The sequence below is a fragment of the Stenella coeruleoalba genome (genome assembly GCF_951394435.1).
Source record: "Stenella coeruleoalba genome assembly, chromosome: 20".
NCBI classification, from domain to species: Eukaryota; Metazoa; Chordata; class Mammalia; order Artiodactyla; family Delphinidae; genus Stenella; species Stenella coeruleoalba.
In genome coordinates, this window is record NC_137166.1 from 16,006,402 (window position 1) to 16,031,011 (window position 24,610).

The 24,610-nt window shown below is 44.6% G+C and overlaps 1 protein-coding gene across 10 annotated transcripts in view; it reads right to left on the reverse strand.

The window, feature by feature from the left end:
* ZFHX3 (zinc finger homeobox 3) overlaps positions 1 to 24,610 on the reverse strand; it is a gene marked incomplete at its 3' end in the record, with an annotated part of 1,354,624 nt that overhangs the window by 279,065 nt on the left and 1,050,949 nt on the right. For all 10 annotated transcript variants that reach the window (XR_013825252.1, XM_079907054.1, XM_079907056.1 and 7 more), the window contains one exon: positions 3,095 to 3,453. The remainder of the gene's footprint in view (positions 1 to 3,094; positions 3,454 to 24,610) is intronic.

Genomic DNA, 24,610 nt, shown 5'->3' on the forward strand with positions numbered 1-24,610 from the left:
GGTTACCAAAGGGGAGGGATAAATCAGGAGCTTGGGATGGACATATACACACTACTATATATAACATAGGTAATCAACAAGGACCTACTATATAGCAGAGGGAACTCTACTCAATATTCTGTGGTAACCTATATGAGAAAAAAATCTAAAAAAGAATGAATATATGTATAACTGGATCACTTTGCTGTACATCTGAAACTAACACAACACTGTAAATCAACTACACTCTAATAAAACTAAAATTAAAAAAAAATCAAAGGATGTAATGCAAGAAACATCAAGGGCTCCACTGTGATTGAATCATGGGTGTGGTGCACACACTATCAATGGACCCTGCATTGACTGTACTGCTAGGAATCAGGGTACAGGTCTCAGAAGTCCTCTGACTCAAGATTCATTCCTGGATAGGATGAGTGAACCAGGCAGAGCTCCCAACCTTACAGACACAGAGCCTGAGGCAGGATGTCACCCTGAGAGACTGAACTGCAGGCTTTAATAATGATCATCAGGTGTTTTTTTTACCAATGACTGGAAAGGTTTGGAGATTCTCCCCCACCAATGTCCAGGCCTCAATTGTCTGCAGGGTGTAAGGATGAAGAAATATTCCTGAAACCAGGCTGTGGTTGCTTTGAGGCTGCGGATCCCTGAACTCATCTCCAGCCTCGATTCTTGCCTAAATCCCGGATGTGACCCACAAAATATCTACCCGTGATTTCTAAATAGACTGTTTCCTTTGCTGGGAATGCCTTCTCCCTCTCTGTCGACACCTACCCAAAACATCTCCTCTGAGACACCCTCTAGGCTGAGCTGCTTTCTTCCTGCTCTGTGCTCTCCAAGTTCAGTGTACATGACTCTATTTAAAATATATCGGTGATTATTTGTCTACTTGATTCTCTCACTCGTGAAGCAGAGAGTACTTTGAGCTCAGGGACCATTCGTTTAAGTACATGAGTACTGTGTGCCTTACCAGTGCCTACCACGTATAGTATATGTTCAATCAATGCTGGTGGAGGGAAGGAAGGAAGGAAAGAAGTAGGTTAAAGAAGCAGTAAAGACCTCTAAGCAGGCAGACGGTAGCGTCAGGCTCTTCCAAAAGGGATTTTGGCCAGCCAGCCTGGGACAGACCATCCCGGGAGATCTACAAAGGAGTGGGCCATGGTTGTTAGTGGCTACAGGGCTGTGATTCCCAGTGCAGCTACTGGCAGAACCCTGGGGAATCCCTCTTTCTTGGCCCAGCTAGTCACTTACCTTCCTGAAAGGCCAGTGCACGGTTCTGTGCTGGCGACACTTCTGCAGAGCCAGCCAGCACCAGCCCGCGGTTGGCTATGCCAGAGGGCTCCTAGCATCCCAGAGGCTGGGCCTTGCTAAGTTCCGTCACTGTCCTACCAGCTTCCTCTGAGGCCTCCGATATGTGATATTATCGTTATTTGATCATTATTAATAATGAAAAATAGTTAACCTTAGTTTTGGTGAATTGCTTTTATCTGTTGGCTATTCCTAATCCAGCGAAAGAGTTTGCAGAGCTGGGTCCTCATTCAGAAATTCCTCACTATGTAGCTTTTGAAAGTGCTTCTTAATTCTCCAGATATTATCCATTGGCGACAAAGAGTATTGTAGCTGACAACGCTGAGTACAACTATAAGGATGTTTCAAGATCTCAGAACTTGACAACACAGATCTCTTCTACTTTCCACTCCTTGCCATTCATTTCCGCAAACCACTAACTTCAGTATTCAGGAGATTCAATAGAACATTCAGCACACATCCTTGACTGCTCTTAGAAAATCAGTTCTGCCGATGGATAAGCTATTCAGAGAAAGTGCTTTTAAGCTCGTCGTTGAACATGGTAATGTAATATCTTGCAATCACAGAGTCAAAGTATGTTTGAACGAGAAGGGATCTTGTAGGTAGACTTGTCTGAACTGAGGACGCTAATGCCCGGCTGGAGAGGGTAAGTAAGTTGCCCAAGGACACACAGCAAGTGAGTGGCCGAACCTGGCTTGAACGTAAACATGATGATCTTAAACCACCTTTCTGCCACTAAGTATTGATGGTATGTGTATATGTATGTTCCTATATATGGTAATATATATGGTAATACACACACACACACACACAAAGTAGAAGGAGCAAGTCTTGCATCACATAGTCCAAATTGTCTATAGAAAGCGACAGCCCTGCTAAAACAATAACCCATTTAAATATAGGGCATCCTAGTCAGGAATAGGCCCAGAGCTTCACCAGCCCTGGGCCCTGATGGAAAACAGGGCATTGTTTCCATCCAAACCTTGCACTGAAAGGCAGTCTGTCAGCTGGCAACGACCTCGTGAGACAACTTTGGGGAGAGCAAAGGGCCGAGAAGAGAAAGGCCTCATTCTCGCTGCAAACAGGAAAAGGAAAGAGAAAAAGGAAGCTCTGTCTCCACACAAGGTTTGCTGGGCTGGCTATGAACTGTTCCAGTACGTTCCATCAAATAGACGCCTTCATAGAATCAAGCCAAGCGCGAACAGCGGGTCTGGGACTCGCATTCCCCGGACGCGGGCAGGCCGGCTCACACATGCTCCCGCTCTCTCGCACCCTGGGAGCGCACTTATATGGGCTTCATGAGGCTAAGTAATAAACACTTTGTCTTCACCCTGCTATTTATGGGTTGCTTGGGGCACCCTTACCCGGACAGTTGGCTCCCGCAGACCCCGCATTTAATAAGGGACGGCAGTAAATGCAAAAGGCTCTGTGTGACCCCAGCTCCTGTTTTCCTGACCACCCGTGCTGACTGCACAGAAAGGACACTCTGCATCCATCCACCTACCCTGCAGGCTCCCCTCCTTGAGGCTAAATCCGTTCCTATTTTTCCTGCCTTCGAGACATTTCACTAAGACGTCTCTCTCAGATATCTGTTTCTATTTTACCACTGCCAGGGATTCTCTCATTCTTCAGCGATGGAACAACCATCTTGGAAAACAAGAGCAGCTCCGAAACTTGTAAGCCACCACCATCGCCTCCCGCGGGGGGCCGGGGCCGGGGTCGGGGGTGGGTGGGGGGAGGTCTCCGGACGGCCTCGCACGCGCGGAGTGAAGAAGCCAATTCGTCCTACCTGTGGCTGACCTCCAGGTGCACTTAGAAGCCTTGTGCTTCCCCTGCGCACATGGTGTCGGGGTTGGTTGCAAAGGGGCGGGAGGCCCGCGTGAAAGCAAGAAGCGCGTCCGGGCCGACAGGCTGTGTGAAGGCTGCGGAGGAAGACGGCCGAAGTGTCCCCCGGATGCAGGACCAAGGCCCGTCACTTTGGGGGCCTCTTTCACTCCGCTCTTTTGGGGGTTTCAGGGCTCTCAAGGCTGATGGGTCCTGCATGAAGAGAGTCACGGCTGCATCCTGTCCGCCCGTGGGCCGTCACACAAGCCCCGAGCCCGGCCGCCTCTCGGCCTTGTCTTCATCTTGGGCTAACCCCTTTGTATCCTGAAAACACACAAGACAGAGAAGGATGCGTTAACTCGCCTTCTCCCCACAGAACACAGTTCACCATTGCAGCACTGATTAAATACAGGACATTATCTCACCATAATGCCCTCCTGGCGGCGTTCCCAGGAAAATTCTAACTAATCATAAAAATAGAAAGAAAAACGCAACCTAAATTCCATTCCTCCTCTTAAATGAGTGATGTGTTCATTTTTATTTATTTTTCTGGAAGCGAGGCGGGAAAAGAAAATGAATTTTAGGGCTTAGGAAAACAAGCTACTAATAGTACTAAGTAGAGCAGGGCAGTGGTGCAGACAGTGTGGGGATGTAGCCGGCAGGGCATGGGCGAGTCCCGGCCCTACCCCTGGCTGTAAACTGCGAGTTTTAAACTGGAGCACCTGGCAGGGCAAAGCCAGGATGGGGCGAGGAAGTCGGGTGGTTGTGAGGCCACGTGTAGACACATACGCACACACAGACTCACACGCCCACACAAGCTAGGCACTCAAGAGCATTTTTAAGGTCCTGGCAGGCAAACGCGCTGCCGATACTCCTTTTACGCGGGGCCTGCATGCTTCTCTAGCATCATCCTTTCTGGACACTCTGGCACGGTTTAGCTATTCCCTGACTGGAAGGGTTTTTCCTGCAGGTTCTGCTAGCTAATTTCTACTCACCCTTTAGAGATCAGAGCAAATGGTATTTCCTTCAGGAAGCCTTCTCCAAAAACCTCTACCCTGCCTCCAGTCCAGGTGCTGGAGCTCTAAGCCTGCCCTTTCTGGCAGTCACGTGGCTGTAATTAAGGCACTAATTGCATAGCGGGTTGTTTAAGGGCTCTCCCCTCCCTTAGATCTAAGAACGTGTTGGTCTCATTAACCATTTTGCACATGCCTGCCTGGTAGGCAGTAGTTGTTCAATAAATGCCCATGTTGGATGAGGGCTGATGGGTTGGCCCAGCCTGTGAATGGTCCCCTGTGTCACTGGCAGGTCCCAAGTTAAGCAGCAACAAGCAGATGTGGAACCAGATCACGGTTTGCAACACTAAGTACCATGCCCCTCCCAAGTAATTTCTGCTCTTTCCTGCTGGGAAGACTTCATGGGAGAGTTCAAAATCCTGAAAACCAGCTTCGGAGATGCTTCTCATCTGCCCTGAGTGAAAAGAAAATAAAGGACCCCCACCCCCACCCCCCTGCCTCTACCTGCCCCCGCTCCTGGCATTAGAATCCCAAAGCTGCCATTCCCCATCATGGCTACTGCTGCAGTAATGGGCACTGCTACTTGATGGCAAAGTTCTAGCTGGGCTAATTAAGCATACTGAGCTAATAACCTTCCATTTTGGGACCGGTATTATTCATAATTTAATGTATTGCTGCTGAAACATTAACCTTTCGACAACTGGCATGCTGCCCACAGCAGCCCAAGTGCTGACCATCTTTCAGTAAAATGAGTATTATTGTTAAAACAGGTATAAATCATTCATGCCTGCCGCTTTTGTGTCAGACCCTACGTGAAAATAAGCAGTAAGCTGGGTAATTTATTTACCTTTTGGTGATTATTTTTTATGATTTTATGATCATATTCAATGATTCATAAACATTGGCCCAGTGCCATTTTGTAATCATTTCACATTTTAAATATTGTGTGGCTGTTCTGCTTTTCATCTTTAAAAATTTCAGGATTGATACCAGGCAACTTAATCCAGACACAAATGCAATTTCATTTGAAAGAAATAGGGTGGGGAGGGGGGAGAGGAAAGAGTCCCAGCCCCATTCATTTGAACAAAACCATTTTCAACAGAGCTGATTGGAGCTTGCCCTTGCTACAGCGTTGCACTTACTGTAGCAAACTTTCTTTGAAGTTTAACACACAGAGGGTGCCTTGAAATCTGGATAAAAGCACAGGAAAACAGTTAACAAGCTTCTGGTTGGAAAGATGATGGGAAGGACCTCAAGGGTGGAGGGAAGCCTGGAAACTCTGGCCTCCGGCCAAGAAGGTTGGAAGCCACAAGCCTGCCTGCCAGCACCTGGTTGGAGAATGCGATTACATCCCCCGGGATCTGGAAACTTTACTGCCCGCCCGCTCCCGCTGCCCGTGCTGTGTTTGGGCTCCCGGAACGGTTCCAGAAATTAGCCTTTTCTCCTTCTGGCAACAAGTAGGAACTGGAGGCTGAGAGGCAGGCAGGTCTTTCATGGCCCGAGAGCTCAGGAGACCTCCCCACCTTCCACAGGCCGTCTCCCGGGAGCCCTCTGTGGTTCTTCAACCAGTGAAAACACAGAATTCCCAGTATGTAGGCGCTGAAGCCGATGTTCTGAGGGTGGGAAGGCAGCGGGGCCAGGAGCAGGCAGAGAGTGTGGCATTGTGTTAGCACTGCTCCTCCAGGACGTCCAGGAGTAAGCTGGCTTCGGGAGCCCCATCTCACGCCAGGCGTGTTGGCACAGAGGAGCGTGCAGCCAGACGCCGTCGCCGCAAGCGTGGGAGATGAGGTCTGGAAAGGCGGCCACGGGTATGTGCTGTAAACAAATACCCACGTCCACCGGGAAGCCCAGGCAAGAGCAAGATAAGAGAAGCGCTTCTTTCTGGGACAGTTTGAACCGTGTAGCTCTGAGGTGGCTGCGTACTGTGTTTTCTCCCTTTAGTCTGCTTAATTTCCCGTGTACAGCTTTCATGGTTTTTTTTTTAAAAATTGACTGTCTGGTTTTACATTTTACCTGTAGATATATATACCTATATCTCCACAATAAAAAATTAAATAATTATGTATTAATTAAATACTTTTTAAAAATGCTGCTAGCTATCCTAATGTCAGGAGGTTGTAAGCATTAGAACCATAGCAACCCCGTGACCATCTGAAGCGGGGCTTATTGCTTCCCTCTGTCTGTACTTAGAAGTTGAGAACGCGACCCTCAACCTCCTGACGTCAGGAAAGCAGCTTTTTAATAATATCTATTAATTAAATAATTATATATATAATTATTTAGTTTCTCATTGTGGTAAAATATATATAGCATAAAATTTGCCACTGTATGTGTTTTTAGTGCACAATCCAGTGGTGGGAATCACTGGATTACATTCAAAATGGTGCACGTCTCTCACCAGTAACTATTTCCAAAATTTCTCATCTCCCCCAAAAGAGACTCTGTACCCATTAAGCATCAACTCCCCACTCCCTCCTGCCCTTAGCCCTTGGAAACCTCAAATCTACTTTCTGTCTCTGAGGAGTTGCTTATTCTGGATATTTCCTATAGATAGAATCACACAATATTTGTCCTTTTGTGTCTGGTTTATTTCACTGAGCATAACGCGTCCAAGGTTCATCTATGTTGTGGAATGTATGGGAACTTCATTCCTTTTTATGGCTGAATAATATTCCCCTGTATGGATATACCACATTTTGTTTATCCATTCATCTGTTCATGGCCATTTGGGTTGTTTCTAGCTTTTGTCTATGAGCATTGTTTCTGGCTTTTGGCTGTGAATTGGTCTATAACAAACTGAGTCCCTAGTATACAGGGACTGATATATTTTCTCATTAAAGGTCACTGCCCATTATACACACTGATCTACTTTCATCTTGAATGCTCTGCTTGTTAGCTTGGCAGAGCTGGCCTGGACACACATGGCAAAGCCATTCATGCCTGGTAATTACTCTCCAGCCATCCTGTCAGCACTGCCACCTAAGAGCACTTCTTGTAGTCACCTTCTGGCGTCACTGAGGCTGGTGCCAGTTGTGAATTCTGCACCAGTAGGTTCCAGTCTCTATATTGGACTTGATAAAACACACTGCTTCTCAAGTATGATGAAGAACAAATTAAGAAACAGAATAATCTGGCATGAGTGAAATTCCCTTTCAATCATGTCAGCCAGAGCAGATGTTGTCATGAAATTTGATGTTATGGATTTACTTCCTAATATAAAGTCTAAGAGGGAAAACAGCATAAGAGCTGCAATGTGAATTGGACATGTCTACAGAGTGTGAATTGGATTCAACACAAAATATTGTGAATGGTTAATAGGGTCAGTCTAAGTATACTTGCTGAAATAATCTCTTGGATATGCAAATATTCTGAGAACTACACTGTCAAATATCTATTGTATCCTCTTATCTATGTGTTCACAGAACTGCTACATGTTATAACAAATGAAAAATGTGAATTTAAAAAATAATGTCACCCTAAAATAATACTTTACTTTGAATAGTAATTTTTGTTGTCAGCGTTTTTTTTTTAACTTTTGTCACACACCAGCCAACCAGGTTCTTAAAACAGCCTTATTTGGAAATAATAAGAGGTGAACTTTGTGCATCCTGTTCCCAGCAGATACAGAAGTGGGGTTGGGGGTAGGCAGGGAGTGGGAACAGGTCACATGCTCAACTTGATCTGGGTCCCTCAGTCTGCTGTTAGCATCTGCCATGCCTTGGTATTATTGCGATGGACCTTTTCCTTCTACTATCCGGGGTCCCTTCAGTGGAATACCTTTTCCTGGGAACACTGTCTTGAGGACTTGAGATGTTAGCTACATGTTCACCATCTCACTATAATAATCAGCCCATTACACCTGAGGATGGGGGCAAGGAGAATTAGGACAAAGGACACTTGGAGAGAAGCCTTTGGTTTCACTGTTGGTAATTTCCAGGATTTCACCATCAAACTGCTCACTAAAACCCTTAGCGAGTAACCAAACTGTGAGCTTCATTTAGTTTCTTTCCCTCTCCTTTTCCTAATTTCTGCGAGTTGGGCTGGTGAGCAGGAAGAAAAAATTAAAAAATGGTCAGCAGATGGATGGCCCTCACCCCCACCCCCCACTCATGTCCTACAGAAGTTCCCTCCCCCCTCCCCTCTTCTCCCTCCCCCACCAGTTTGCAGACACTTACTCATCCATGTTTCCCCAGCGCTTTGAACTTCCCTCTGTGATAGCACTTCTCATGTTGCATGACAGTTCATTTGTTTTTGTATATGAACTCCTCAGGGTGGGGATTAGGTCTCATAACTCTTTCTGTCCCAGTCACAGGGCTTGGAAAATTCTAAGAGCTTGATGAACATTTTCTGGGTTTGATGAAATAACAACTTTTGTTTACAGAGTTGTTTTTTTTTTTTTTTTTAACATAAGATCATCTTCCTGGATCTGAGGACCAAACTAGGGTTGTTCTGGTGGATACTGTGAGAAAGACATAGAAACCAAGACCAGGAGTTTAGTGATTTGGCTAAAGTCCCGAGGTAACTGGGGGGGGGGTCTCCTGATGCCTCTTGTCAAACCCCTTGTCTCATGGCTTCTCATGGAATATTTGGTGATGTGAACTCAAAGGAAGAAATGGCCAAGTCTCTTTGGGACAAAGTCAATTGATAGGGGAGATTATGAAAGACATCTGTCTCCACCTGGAGCATCAGGTGGGTCTCCAGAGGACAGCCACTGAAACTATTTCCAAAATAATGGGGCAAAATGATGTGTTTAGTTTCCACACCTTGGAATTAGGTACTACCTATGGATTTAAATGTGACCATTTGGGCAAATCTCTCAGTGAAGTGCTGAGGGCATTTTCTTTTTGAGGGACTCTGGAAAAATGCTCACCAATTAAGGCAGGCTGACTTACAGTTCATAGACTTAGCTATATAGACAATGTAATATTACTCAGCCATAAAAAGGAACAAAATTGGGTCATTTGTAGAGATGTGGATGGACCTAGAGTCTGTCATACAGAGTGAAGTAAACCAGAAAGAGAAAAACAAATATCATATATTAATGCATATATGTGGAATCTAGAAAAATGGTACAGATGAACCTATTTGCAGGGCAGGAATAGAGATGTAGATGGAGAAGACGGACATGTGGACACAGGAGGGGGGAAGGGGAGGGTGGGACAAACTGGAAGATTAGAATGGACGTATATACACTACCATGTGTAAAATAGACAGCTAGGGGGAACATGCTATAAAGCACAGGAAGCGCAGCCTGGTGCTCTGTGACGACCTAGATGGGTGGGATGGGGGCAGGGGGAGGGAGGTCCAAGAGGGAGGGCATATAGTATACATATAGCTGATTCACTGCATGTACAGCAGAAACTAACACAACATTGTAAAGCAATTATACTCCAATTAAAAAAAAATTAATGGGAACAAACAGAGCATCCAGAGAACAACTGCTTCTGGGCTGCAGCTGACTTGAGGTGTTGACCTGCTCTGCACTCTCTCCACCTGGCTAAGTCCCAGTCAACTTTCAACACATAGCTCAAGTCTCACTGACTTCAGGAAGCCTCCCTTGGCCATCCCTTCAACCCTGCCCTCTGCCCCCCAGTGTGCTTCCACAGTGTTTCACGTTCATTTCCATCATTACACTGTGGAGTTTGTCCCTCACTTGACTGTGTGCTCCCTGAAGGCAGCAGCCTGTCCAATATGTCTGTCACTGGGCCATTCTGAGAGCACATGAGATGATGTAAGTGTCCTGCAGAGGGACCGTGACCACCAGATATCAGCTTACGATACCCAGCCATTCCTTGTGCTTGGTGACATAAATTCTTCCATAAATATATGGTCGGCTACTGCTTTTTTTTTTAACAATTTCTGTCTGCTAATTATACAAAACAAAACAAAAAACGAACAAAAACACTTCCCTGGTCTTCTAGGTCAAAATTTGTTCTCGTGGCCTTCAAGACCTTTAAGATTGAGATTTCTGGGACTTCCCTGGTGGCGCAGTGGTTGAGGGTCCGCCTGCCGATGCAGGGGACGCGGGTTCGTGCCCCGGTCTGGGAAGATCCCACATGCCGCGGAGCGGCTGGGCCCATGAGCCATAGCCGCTGAGCCTGTGCGTCTGGAACCTGTGCTCCGCAACGGGAGAGGCCACAGCAGTGAGAGGCCCACGTACCGCAAAAAAAATAATAATAATTGAGATTTCTTTGGATTCAGTCTACCCGCTGACTCCTCATCTCTCTCACTTCACCACGTACATGCTGACCTACCATCTCCAACCTCTGTGCTTTTGCACACACAGTCCCCTCTGCCTAGAACACCAGCCCCAGAACCAGGAGAATCCCTTCCATCATCCAAAACCCAGATCACATGGCCCTCTGAAGTCTCCCCAGACCCCTTTCCCCAGGTCATGTTAGGCTCTTCTCCTCTTGGTTCCCTGGGCTTCTGCTACTGCCTGACCTTTCTCATAATGCTCTGATTATTTGTTTCCTTTAATTAGAGTGCAAGCTCTCTAAGGCCAAGGATCTTGTTTTTTTTCCCGCACCCAGTGCTAGGGGCTAGGTGGCTGGATGAATTTTTTTTTAATTAATTAATTTATTATTTTAAAAAATTTATTTATTTATTTATTATTTATTTTTGGCTGCGTTGGGTATTCGTTGCTGTGCACAGGCTTTCTCCAGTTGCGGTGAGCGGGGGTTACTCTTTGTTGCGGTGCGCGGGCTTCTCATTGCGGTGGCTTCTCTTGCTGCAGAGCACAGGCTCTAGGCGTGTAGGGTTCAGTAGTTGTGGCATGTGGGCTTCAGTAGTTGTGGCTTGCAGGCTCTAGAGCGCAGGCTCAGTAGTTGTGGCGCACGTGCTTAGCTGCTCCGCGGCACGTGGGATCTTCCCAGACCAGGGCTCGAACCCGTGTCCCCTGCATTGGCAGGCGGGTTCTTAACCGCTGCGGAACCAGGGAAGCCCTGGATGAATGTTTGTGAAAGAAGAATCTGTATAATTTTCCGTTTAATGAAGTTGAAGTTCTTTACCAGCTCTGAGAAGATTTTAAATGTACACTGGTTTTTGTATGGTGTCAGCTTTTGGTTTCCAGGACTTTTGTTCTAACAAAAGGAGAATGAGAACCCAGGAATAAGCAAGTTGCAAATGTACAAACTTTCCTTCTCTAAGGGCCATAAAAGGCTGAGCACTGAGACAGCTGCCATACTGCTGTCCAATTTCACCCTGTTTATTGTAGTCTTGGGCCTAATCAAGATGGCCGATGTGACATTTGCAACTAGTTTTATGCAAGATGCAAAATCTTGTGCAACAATAACCAGAAAAACTGTTGCAATTCTATGCAAATTGGAAAAAACTGGGGGCTGATTTGGCCTTTGCAGATGTGACTTCATTTCTTTGTCTTCATCATTCATCACAGAGGCCCTGCTTTGGAAACTTTAAGTAATTAAAACATCTATCAACCTTCCATCGACAGCGATGGCGATGTGCCTGTGCGTAGTCAGTCGGTTCCGTTCCAAGGGTGTTCTCATGTGATAATTATGTAACAACACACTTTGTCACTATGTGGGTAATGAGAAATGGTCACGACACTGTTATCTTATCAGGCATTATTAAGTTTTGCTAATGGATGAGACTTTCTATCTCACTTTAGTTCTATCTAACTTTCTATCTCACTGATTGGCCAGTAGAGTCACTTGCAACACCAAAAAGCCAGTGTTTAAATATATTTTTTTAAATTAATTACTACTTAGTTTTATTTATTTATATCCAGCCTTACAAAGAAAGAAAAAGGATTTAAGGAAGCTTCGAAGACACAGAGAGGTCCATGTTACAAGCGGGTGTCTAAATGGAAGCCCTTTAGGCAACCAACAGACGCTGTCACGACTACATACTATGAGATATCACTTTACTGACACATTTGTCTTTCCTGACTCACCCAGCAAGGGTGATAATTCCCGCCTCTGTACCAGCCCTGTGCCCTGAATAAACCTATCCTGTAGTGTAGCTCCTATCATATTGCAAGTCTTTATACCCATGTCTGTGAGCATCTTGGGGGCAGGACCCTGGCTTATTTACTTTTGTACCTCATGTACCTAGTACGGCTCTTCAATTAAGCAAGATGATGATGATGATGATGTGTATTATTGGGTAGACTCAGTTTTAGATGTGCCCTTTCCCCCCAGATTCCCTTTTCAGCCCATCCCTGAGCACACCCACCAGTACCTCTCTGGCTGTCCCTCCTACTTCCCCATGGATCTCTTCCCCATCAGGCCCTGTTCGCAAGGGGCACAGTCCTGCAGTGAGTCTAGTCATCTCTGCTGTGGTTATAACAGGGTTAAAGTTGAGGTTTCTAATTGCTCCCATGAGGTCTTATTACCTGTTGATTAGGTCCTTTTGGGATCAGCATCAAACTGACAACAATAATAAACACTCCCTTCTTGGAACTCAGTAATGACCCTGCCTGCCCCACAGGCCTGGTGGCTGTGGGGAGGGGCACTGTGTGGGCCTGGAAATGGCAGGCCATGCTAGGGGGCATTTCCTGGAGATTTGCTGGTGCAGGCGCAGAGGTGCAGCTAACAAGCTGACGGGCACCAGCTTGAGATTTTTGCCTGGCTGGAGGCGCCTCTGTTGTTATAGCACAAGGTGCTCAGAGGACCCTCCACAGCCAGCCCAAGGATTTGAGTGATGGAGCTGGGTGGTTTTTCCACAGGACTTGAGGAATTTCTGGAGAATGGCCCTGTAACTGTTTCATGTGTATTTCATGTGTCAACTTTTTTCTATGTGCATATAAATGTGAATGAGTGTGTGTGTGTGTGTGTGTGTGTGTGTGTGTGTGTGTGTGTGTAGTTTTAGTGTTCTTATTATAAAAATGCAATCATACTAAACATTTTGTTTGGCAAATTGCTTTTTCGTTCACCCAACCATCTCTCTTGGACACCTTTCCCTATCAGTGCTTAAAGTTTTGCCTCAGATAATGTGACCTACAAGGGCTTAATTTCCAAAACACACAAACAGTTTGTACAATGCAATAACAACAACAACAAAAAACTCAATCAAGAAGTGAGCAGAAGGGCTTCCCTGGTGGCGCAGTGGTTGAGAGTCCGCCTGCCGATGCAGGGGACGCGGGTTCGTGCCCCGGTCTGGGAGGATCCCACGTGCCGCAGAGTGGCTGGGCCTGTGAGCCATGGCCGCTGAGCCTGCGTGTCTGGAGCCTGTGCTCCACAGCGAGAGAGGCCACAACAGTGAGAGGCCCGCGTACCGCAAAAAAAAAAAAAAAAAAAAAAAAAGAGCAGAAGACCTAAATAGACACTTCTCCAAAGAAGACATACAGATGGCCAACAGGCACGTGAAAAAATACTGAACATCGCTAATTATTAGAGAAACGCAAATCAAAAGTACAATGAGGTACCCCCTCACACCGGTCAGAATGGCCATCATTAAAGGTCTACAAATACAAATGCTGGAGAGGGTGTGGAGAAAAGGAAACCCTCCTACACTGTTGGTGGGAATGTAAATTGGTGCCACCACTATGGAGGTTCCTCAAAAAACTAAAAATAGAGTTGTCATATGATCCTGCAATCCCACAACTGGGCATGTATCTGGAGAAAAGTGTAATTCAAAAAGATACAGCACCCCAATGCTCATTGCAGCATTATTTACAATAGCCAAGACATGGAAGCGACCTAAATGTCCATCAGCAGATGAATGGATAAAGAAGATGTGGAATACATACACAATGGAATACTACTCAGCCATAAAAAGGAATGAAATAATGCCATTTGCAGCAACATGGGTGGACCTAGAGATTATCATACTAAGTGAAGTAAGTCAGAAAGAGAAAGACAAATATCATATGATATCACTTTGTGTAGAATCTAAAATATGACACAAATGAACTTATCTACAAAACAGAAACAGACTCATAGACATAGAGAACAGACTTGTGGTTGTCAAGGGGGAGAGCGGGTGGGGGACGGATGGATTGGGAGTTTGGAATTAGTAGATGCAAACTATTATATATCAAATGGATAAACAACAAGGTTCTACTGTATAGCACAGGGAACTATATTCAGTATCCTATGATAAACCATAATGAAAAAGAATATGAAAAAGAACATATATATATGTATAACTGAATCACTTTGCTATACAGTAGAAATTAACACAACATTGTAAATTCAACTATACTTCAATAAAATAAATTTTTAAAAAGTTTTGCCTTAATGTGATAAAGAACACTACAATAATCCAGAATAAGAACAAAGCAAAATACATTTAACCATTCTCTTGCTGTTGAACATTTCAACCATCTCCAATTTCTCGGTATCACAAATAAAGCTACAATGACATCCTTGTACATTTTCTCACGTACTTGTGCAAGTGTATATTGTGAATGGTTGTGCCTATTTGCCCACCTAACAGTAATGTCTAAGTGTGTCCTTTCTGTGGCTCCTGGTTAGTATAATTTTACTTATTTGTGACAATTTAACTGTAATAAAATATATCTCAGTGATATTTTAATTTGATTTTCCCTGACATTGCATTTATTATGGAATTAAAAATATGTAATTCAAACCTAAAGAAAAATTATAAGAATAATCCAAAGAATTTCCATGTACCCTTTATACAGGTTCACCAGTTCTTTACATTTTGTCCCATTTGTTTTAGTATTTTTTTTCTCTTTCTATATCTGTGCTATCCAATATGGTAGCCACTAGCCACACATAGCTATTTATATTTAAATTGAATTAAATTAATAATTCAGCTCTTCAGTTGCATTAGCTATATTTCAAGTGCTTGGTGGTCATGTGAAGCTCTTGGCTTCCATATTGTCAGAGCAGGAATAGAACATTTCCATCAGCTTCACTGGAAAGCTCTGAGTTATATGAATGCATATTTTTGAGCCATTTAAGCGTCAGTTGAAGAAATCATGTATATTTACCCCTAAACACTTCAATGTGTACTTCCTAAGAACACAAACATTCTTTTACACAACCACAGTACAATGATCTAAATCAGAAAATTTAACATCAGTATGACATTAATCCACTGACCCCATTTGAATTTCATCAAATGTCCCAATTTTTTTCTTTATGGCCATTGTTTCTTCTGGTCCAGGATCAAATCCAGGATCAGACTTCGCATTTAGTTGTCATGTCTCTTTATGTCATTGCATTTTAAGAATTAAGTATTTAAGTATTCAGTCCACACTATGAAATCCTCTGGGGTATGTAGCAGGTCTCATTTATATTTCCGTGCCCAGCATTTAGAGCAGGGCCTAGAACGAAATCAATGATTGGAAAAATGAATGAATGAGTGAATTTCTGTGCCACCTCTTATTTCATTCTAATTTTAATCATTCTAATCATCATACCTCCTCATTCCCTGAAATCAAAACAGAGGAGGGCAACATATGATTATTTTGGAAACATATTTTCAAGAAGACACCTAAGAAAAGGTATTAATGTAGGGCTGTAGATTGGCACCACCATCTTTGGAAGACATTGTGGCAATCAATATTTAGAAGAAGACGTCTTCTTTGCCCTAGCAATTTCACTTCTTAGGACCTACACCAGAGAAATCCACGCATATGTGCACAACAAAACAAGCGTAAGGATGTTCACTGCAGTGTTGTTTGTAATAGGAAAAAAAGAAATCGCCTAAAGTCAATCAGTAGGGGAATGGTTAAAAAATGTATGTGGTTATATCCATGTCAATTCATTTAAATGTTTAAGAAATAGTTGTAACTGTTAACATAGTAGTAAAACACCTACTATGTGACAGGTAATGTTAGAGGTTTAAGGGACAAAGAAATGAAGACAACATCTCTTATTGAGCCTACATTTTAGTAGAAGGATTATGGAACGCACAGCAGCAGGTAGAAAAAATGAGATGGGGCTCTGCATAATGACAACAAAAGATCTCCAGAGCATTTTAAATAGTAAAGAAACAAACAGGCAAGTTGCAAAATAATAACAGTCAGGATATATTTTATGTTTAAAATCACAAAATAAATCTAGACATTTCTGTATGTACACATATGCATGTGAATGAAAGGTTTTCCTTTTGGTCTGAACGGACACATGCCAAGCTGTTATTACCTCTGGGACTGAGTTTTGTTTTATCCTATCTCCTTGATTTTGTTTTTTCTATGAGAATGCTTTCATGCATTGCTAGTGAAATTAAAAATAAATAAATAAGCACACTAATGGGAAGTCTAATCATCATGCCAGCGAAGGGAAAACAGCCACTATCTAAGCATTAAAGAATCGAATGCAGTTACTACAGCATAACCAGAATAAAAATTGACCTGTAGACTCTTGCCATTCATAGGAAACAGCACCAACCAGTACATGAAATGCTTTGCTCTCAGCACTTCAAGTACCAAGCTTTATTATTTATCCTAAGTCTTAGCAGTTTCAATATTCTCTAGGAGGAAAGGAGGAAATTAATATTCACTGTATACTTAACACCTTCCAAACACTCGTCCTATTTACTATTTCATTCTGTGCCGGGAACTTCAGAAAGTATTACTATCCCTCCATTTTAAAGATGGAAAAACCAAGGCTCAGAAGGTTTAACATGTTTGTGCAAAGTCTTGAATACACCAGCTAGCAGGTGATGGAGGCTAATTCAGATTCAGTCCTTCCCAACCCCCGAAGCTCACTGACTCTGCCTTTCAAGAATCCCTTAAGGATGGCTGGAGAGCGGGTTTGCAGCTTCAGGATCTCAGTGTCTGTCCTGGGTGTCTGTCTCCTTGTCCTTTTCCTCGATTTTTAGGGATGCTCTAGAACAAACTTTGAGTAATGCCCTGGGCATGTTTGACACGCTTCTCTCCAGAGTACCCCCATTTTTCTCTGTTCCCATTTGCCCATGGTATCCCATCTCAAGAGAGAGAAATAAGGAACAGTGTCAATGAAGAAGAGAGGATGAGATAGTCAGAGAAAGAGAGGCAGGAGACCACAGAGGAGTCGATAAATAGAAGACAGAGAAAATGAGCCGGGGCGGGGGGAGGGGTTGGACCTGTGATACAACGAACTATGGGAATCTTGGTCTCATGAATTACAAGGATGACAACAAAGCCATGCGAAGGATTAAAAAATAATAAACACTTTTACTTGGGGCTTCCCTGGTGGCGCAGTGGTTGAGAGTCCGCCTGCCGATGCAGTGGACGCGGGTTTGTGCCCCGGTCCGGGAAGATCCCACAGGCCGCGGAGCGGCTGGGCCCGTGAGCCATGGCCGCTGAGCCTGCGCGTCCGGAGCCTGTGCTCCGCAACGGGAGAGGCCACAGCAGTGAGAGGCCCGCGTACCGCAAAAAATAATAATAATAAAAATAATAATAATAAACACTTTTCCTAATAGGATGGGAAAGGGGAGGTTAGTGAAGGGTGGAGAGGAGAGAAGCGCCCCAGACACCACCCACTTTCCTTCTGTGTCGAGGGGAGCTGGTGGAGGGTCCCCAGATGCTGCCCTGGGGCCTGGCTGACCAGGAGGGAAGTCTGCAGCCCCTCTGGATTCGGGCGTGGCAGGTCCCCTCCACACCCTGGGAACATGCTCCACACTTGAGGCCCAGACACCCACAGAAGACCTGCACCTTTTATGTTACTGTCTTAGGGATTTTCAAAGTTTGCCCTTGGCCTGAAAGTCTCTGGGCATCCATGCAAAATGATAAAACTAAACAGTGCAGCAGCAAACCACGGGAGAAAGGGTACGGGGAGAAGAGAGAGAGACAGAGACACACAGAGGGAGAAAGAAAAGCAGTTAGAACAAGAGACAAACTGGAAGGAAGACAACGGGAGAAAAGAGGAAAGATGACAGGAAAAAGAGATGATAAGAAACAAGGAGAGAGGGAGAGAAGCTGGCAGAAAGAAGGGAAGGGGAGGGAAGGGAGGAAGGAAGGTGTTTTATATTCCTAGGAAGGAATGTATAATAATATATAAGAATAATATACAAGAATATAAGAATAATATAAGACTGTTCCCCATATCCTGAAGGTCAGTAAATCTGGCTGGGAAATAAAGAACAAGTTCTAGTTGAGGGTTAGCAAAAGCCCTGAGGAAGTACGAGAACTTCTGCCAGCTTCCACAGAGCTGCCTCCCAGAAATTAAAAATCCAGGGCCAGTCATTGTGCACATGGCCCACGTCTATCCATGCTCATGTCCACATTACAGCCTAGAGAATGAGGCTTCAGCCAAGGTGTTGCTTTAATGTGAGTAATTACAATTAAGCAAGAACTCCTGTGGGATATTACCACATACATCTACTACGTGAACTACGGGGGTGAGGTAAGGAGGCAAGTGCCACAAATACACAGGAAGGAATGTTCCAGAAGAGATAACAGGCAGTGGAATCAAACATGGATGGGAGGTCTTGATTCCTACAGATGGGCTCCATACACAGAAGCAGGGAGGCCAGAGGGCTCCCAGGAGATGAGACTGGCACATGGCGAAAATGCTGACCCACCTCACCCTAGGCTCTCCTAACACATCCTGTTAAACCGTCTCTAAGAAAGGGAGGCTCACATGCTTTGTGAAATTGTATGTGGTAGCAGTCTAAGGGCTAGAAGAAATGATAAGAATCTCTCCATCCAAGGCTATTACTTTTATTCGCTTCAAAGCGGAGGCTAAAATGAAGGGGGAGGCCTTTAGACTAGGCCTCAACTAAGGTAGTGCTTTCAAACTCTGGGTGTGACCCATTCGCGGGCTGTACAATCAACTTGGTGTTTTGTGACCAGCTTTTCTCTTCTTCCTTTCTAATAGAACAGAAAATATCGGCAAGCACCTCGTGTAGTGAGGGTACATACTGTTGCATGAAACTTTTGACCTGGCTATATATGCATACATAGTAATACACATACATGCATAATTGCATACTGGGTTGTGAAGTACAGTTCATTTCTTATCATGAGTTGTGGCCTAAAAGTTTTTGTTTTGTTCTGGCCACGCCACACGGCTTGTACAATCTTAGTTCCCCTACCAGGGACTGAACCCGTGCCCTTGGCAGTGAAAGCGCGGAGTCCTAACCACGGGACTGCCAGGGAATTCCCTATGGCCTAAAAGTTTGAAAGCCAGTAGTCTAGATGTATCAATGAAGCATAGAGGTTTTCAGCTAGAAAATAGAAATTTCCAGGTTTGAAATGCATGATCAAACAGAACCTCTGGCTGTGGTTGCTGTCCGATGGAGTTGACCAGAAGCAAAGGACGGAAAGCCCATTAACTTTTCTTGAGCTGTGTCTGCCACAGAAACTCCATGAATGGAGGACAGTAGTTTGCAATTGCTCAAATCTTAGGAAAACTTTAGGATAATCCCTAGTGCCCAAACTTGCACCAAGCGGTTGTGAACTGCTAAAGCAGTATCATTCCCAGAGAGCACAGCCTTCCAGCTCCTTTCTCAGATATGCTCACAGAGGACAAACGGAAAGAGGCGATCCTCCTTGGTCTATGCTGGATACCAATAATTCTTTCCACTGCCAAGAGCCTTAGTTATTTCTGTGCTGTAGGATATGCTATGCTCTTTTCCCTGTTTTTCCAAACAGACTTTTTCTTGTACACATCCTGTTCTTTATCCACTGTATTGGGGGTACTGGAGGTAGATAACTTATCATTTAACCACAGGTCATTGAACCACAGGAGCTACCTCTAGATTTCAAGGAAAGAGATTTCACAGGATGTAGTTATATGAACCTTTGGGTTCTTTCCATTTGAGTTGCATGAACTTTGATGTGTTTTATGGGCATTTGGGAAAGTGTTTCTGCGGAAGATGGGCATGAATGGGTGTTGAGTGGGCACCCAAAGGGGTGGACTGTAGTTGACATTTGTCAGTTGCTACCGGGCATCCGTGTCCTCCTCTCCCACCTTAACAGCATCTAGATTTTCCTCTGGATAACTGCACCCCCATGCAGCCTATGGACTTTGTGGGCTGTTCCAGCCGTGAGCTCTAATGACTTGAGTCAGTCAGCACCTTTCATTTCCCTGATTACAGTTGTTCCTTCAGGGGTGGGCATAGTGTCCTGGGATGGTCCCATCAGGTGTATTTCAGGAATCCTACTTGGAATGATGGTATGAAACACTCTCTACCACTGACATAAATGAGGGAACATGGGGCTCCAAACTTGGCCGGCAGGCATCCTAAGACTCCAAGGGGAACAGGCTTTAGGACAAGGTCAACATTGTGGTTGACAGAGTGGAGGGGAAGAAGAGCTCTGGCCCTTCTTTATACTCTTGAGCACTTGAACCAACCAGCCACGTGGCCTGCCTTACCTCTGGACTGTTCCCTGTGAGCCAGTAAGGCCCCCTCACTGAAGCATGCTTGAGTTGACTTCTGTTGGGTGTAGGAAAGACACACTTCCTCCACTCCATACTTCGTTTTGCCAAGCTCCATCATCTCAGATGTGGACTTGCTGAGCCTCTGTCCTAAGCTTCCAGGAGGGTGGTTTCCTTCACAGTAGGGTTTAGTGGCCTCAGCCAGGGCCTACACCTGAGACTCCTCTCTGTGCCCAGCTTCCCTCATATATTAAGCACATTCTTATGAAACACATGATCCTTGATTCTTTTGGAGCACTCAAGGCTCATTTGACTGTCTCTTGCCTCTTCCTCCACATTTAGCTCATTTCCCACCACTAGCCTTGCCCATTATGCCACAGTAATACTAAACGGCTCCGTCCAAACCCCATACAATTGTATATGCCTTTGCTGACACTGTTTTTTTTTTTCCTGCCAAGAATGCCCAATCCTCTCCACTTTCTTTGCTTCTCATCTATTTATCCTTTTAGACCTGTGTTCTCCAATATGGTAGCCGCAAGTCACACATAGCTACCGAGTTCTTGAAATGTGGCTAGTGGAAGTGAAAAACTGAATTTTTAATTTTATGCCATTTAAATTAATTTAAATTAAAAAAGAATATATGGAACAATATAAAATATGTTTCTATTAAACACACCTTTATTGCTTTGATAGGACTACATTTTACTTTAACTGTTGAGAAGTTGGTGTCCAAATTGAGATGTTCTGTAACTATAAAATACACACTGGATTTCAAAGACTTTGTACAATAAAAAGAATGTAGGGCTTCCCCGGTGGCACAGTGGTTGAGAGTCCGCCTGCCGATGCAGGGGACACGGGTTGGTGCCCCAGTCCGGGAAGATCCCACATGCCGCCGAGTGGCTGGGCCCGTGAGCCATGGCCGCTGAGCCTGCGCGTCCGGAGCCTGTGCTCCGCAACGGGAGAGGTCACAACAGTGAGAGGCCCGCGTACCGCAGGAAAAAAAAAAAGAAAAAAAAAGAAAAAGAATGTAAAATATCTCGTTAATAATTTTTATATTGATTAGGTAGTGAAATAGCAATATCTTGGATATATTGGTTTTAATAATATATGTTAAGATGATTTTCTCCTGTATATTTTCACTTTTTAAATGTGGTTACTGGAAAATTTTAAATTACATACATGGCTGGTAGTATACTTCTACTGGGACAGCACTGGACTAGACCCTACCAGGTTTCATCTCCTTGAGAAACCCTTCCCTAGTCACCCAGGCGAGGTGCAGTGGCTTCCTGGCTTCTCATGGCACCCTCTTACATAGTACTTATGTCATTAACCAATACGATCTCTTCATGTGTCTGTCTCCCTCCCATCTATCCCCAGACTATAAGTTTCTCAAGGGCAGGGACCACGTATTATTTTCCAGGGCCTGCACAGTGCCTGGCACATAGCAGGTACTCAGTAAATACTTGTGAAATAAATTAATGAATGGCTAACCGCATCAAGTTCATGACATCACAGGTATTTCAAAGTGAACTTTCACGTACAACTACTTTCTAGATTGATATGCTATCTTAGGGCTTCCTGTAGGTCCCGTCTTTTGACTGAGTCTCTTGGTTACTGTGTGCAGTGCCCAACCTGGGGGGCTGTACAGAGCAGCCCTATAGGCTAACCTTTCAGCCTTTCCTAGAACCCTGATCCTGAGAGGGTACCAGATGGGTGCAGAGCAGGAATGGGCAGATAAGGATGAGCTCCAAGAGGAATGGAGGGAAAAAAAGAGGAAGTGAGGAATGCAGGAAGCAAGCCTTGTCCCTCTGCCTTCTGTGGCAAAGTGAGCTGAGCATTGCTGCCAAGCAAACAGTGGTGTCGAAGGCCGGGGAGGAGAAGCAGGGCTGGCTGTGGTATGCCACTGGGTGGAGTTAAAATTTATAACAAGGGAGAGGCAACTGAAGAAAAGAAAGATTCTTTTAAAAATTCTGCTGAAGCCTAATTAGAAAAAAATTCCATTCCCTCATGCTAAGTTTTAAGAGACTTCCCTTTCAGAATTATTTTCAGTCTGGTGGTAACAGGCAGGAAGAGTGTCAGATGTTCACCAAGCTATAAAGCGGATACTCCCCACCCCCTAAACACAGAACCTGCCCATATTGCTTTTCTGACTTGGGTTATGAGGATACAGGATATGAAGTTGTCAAGGCATAGATCTTTCCAGATAGGAATGTCCCTTGTGGTAGATTGAAAACAGAATGGCTGAAGTATTTTGCAGCTGTTCCCACCAAAGAAGTGGAGTAGATTTTGCCAGGCCTTGAATCTGGGTTATACCCATAGGACATTAGACAGCCTGATGCAACCAGAGGCTTGAAAAGTGCTTGAACACTGAGGCTTGCCCTCTTTTGCTCTTTTTGGAACCCAGCCACCATGTGAAGAAGTCTAGGCTAACCTGCTAGATACTGGGGACATGTAGCTGGTTACCCTTGTGGATACCCCCTATATGCTAGACATGTATGTGACACCACCAGGGACCACCAGGCCTCAGAAAATCCTCCAGCTGACTGCACCATACAAGCAAAACTGGGCAAATCCAGCAGAAGAACTTCCCAGCTGAGCCCAGCCCAAATTGCCAACCCCCAGAATGGTGGGCTACTAGATGATTGTTGTTTGAGGCCTCTAAGTCTTGGGGTGTTCTTTCATGTGGCAAAAACAAACTAATATATTCTGACAAAGAGGTGTGGAAATCCATAGAGAAATAGCCACCTTACTTACACCTTATTATAACAGAGTGATTCAGAGTATGGGCTTTGGAGACAGGCAGATGTGGTTCCAACACTCGCATGATGTGCTCTCGGGCATCTTTGGTAAAAATGACAGTACCTACTTCATAGGGTTGTAATGAGAACTGTGTCACCCAGCGTGGCACATTGGAATTAAGATAATTTGGGGATAGTTTATAGAGGAACAATTGTATTTACAAAGGTGTGGTCAGGGTTCAGGGACCCACAAGGGAGAGTGCAGTGCCCTGGGGCCATGTTATCACCGCAGGTGTGAAGAGACAAGGAGGTGACCAAGAGCTGGAGACACAGCAGGCAGGATCCAGAGGGCCACCTGGCAGGAGCCATGACCTTGAGTTGAGAGACGAAGCTGCTCCGCAGTGACACGTCTGAGAAGGAGCTGGAGGAATAAAAACTCTGACCCACACTTTTTCCTCCTTATTTCCTGCCAGTGTTCCTTGTTGGCCAAATCCAGCTGGGAGCCACTGGACACACAGATCAGCCTCCTATGGCAAAAAGTAAGGTGACGAAGGAGGGAGAGTAGATCTGGGGCGAATAATGTGCATCAAAGAACTGAGCATGTACCTGACACCCAGTAATTATGATGAATTATCATTCATCTATAAACAAGGTCTGTAAGAGGCAGAAAAGGAAATGAGTATTTTTTGCTAGGGTGACCTAGAGAATATTCATGGACAAGATATGCTTTGGAGGGATTGGGAAAATAATAACAAAATGATAAGAGCAAATATTTATTTGGAATTTACTATGTGCAGGTACCATTCTTTACACCTTATGTATGTTAATTTATTTAATCTTCATAACTATCTTATGGGGTAAGTACTATTATTATCCCTATTACACAGGTGAGAAATTGAGGCAGAGAGAAGTTAGATAACCCAACTGAGGTCACACAGCTAATAAGTAAGGGAGCCAGGATTTGAACCCATTTCAAAGGCAGTGTGGGGCGTGACTTTTTTTTTTTTTAGGCACAGAGCTAGAAAACTCTTATAGAGGAAGTAGGATGTTATCCAGATGGAGTAGAGTGCGGGGTTTCTGCCAGAGGATAGCAAGAGACAGTCTGGAGAGAGCGAGGTAAGGACCAGACTACTGAAGACCAGAATGATAGGCTGAGGAATTTGCCTTTATTCTGATGAGCGATGGGAAGCCACTGAGGATTTCTGAGAAGAGAAAGGCAATCACAGCAGAGTGCAAGGAAGATAAATCTTTGTGCGGCGTGAAATTAACAAAGCAGGGAACAATGGGAAGCCAGGCAACCAGCTAGCAGATACTGCAGTAGTCCAAGCACCAGGAGATGAGGGCTTGAATAAGATGACAACATCGAGATGAAGGGCAGGATGTTGGAACTGCACGCAAGGGAAGGCTCAACAGAACGAGGGGACTGAGGAGCTGGGTGTGTCAAGTGGTGGGGGTGCTGGAGAAAGAGAAACAGGACAAGAGGTTTGGG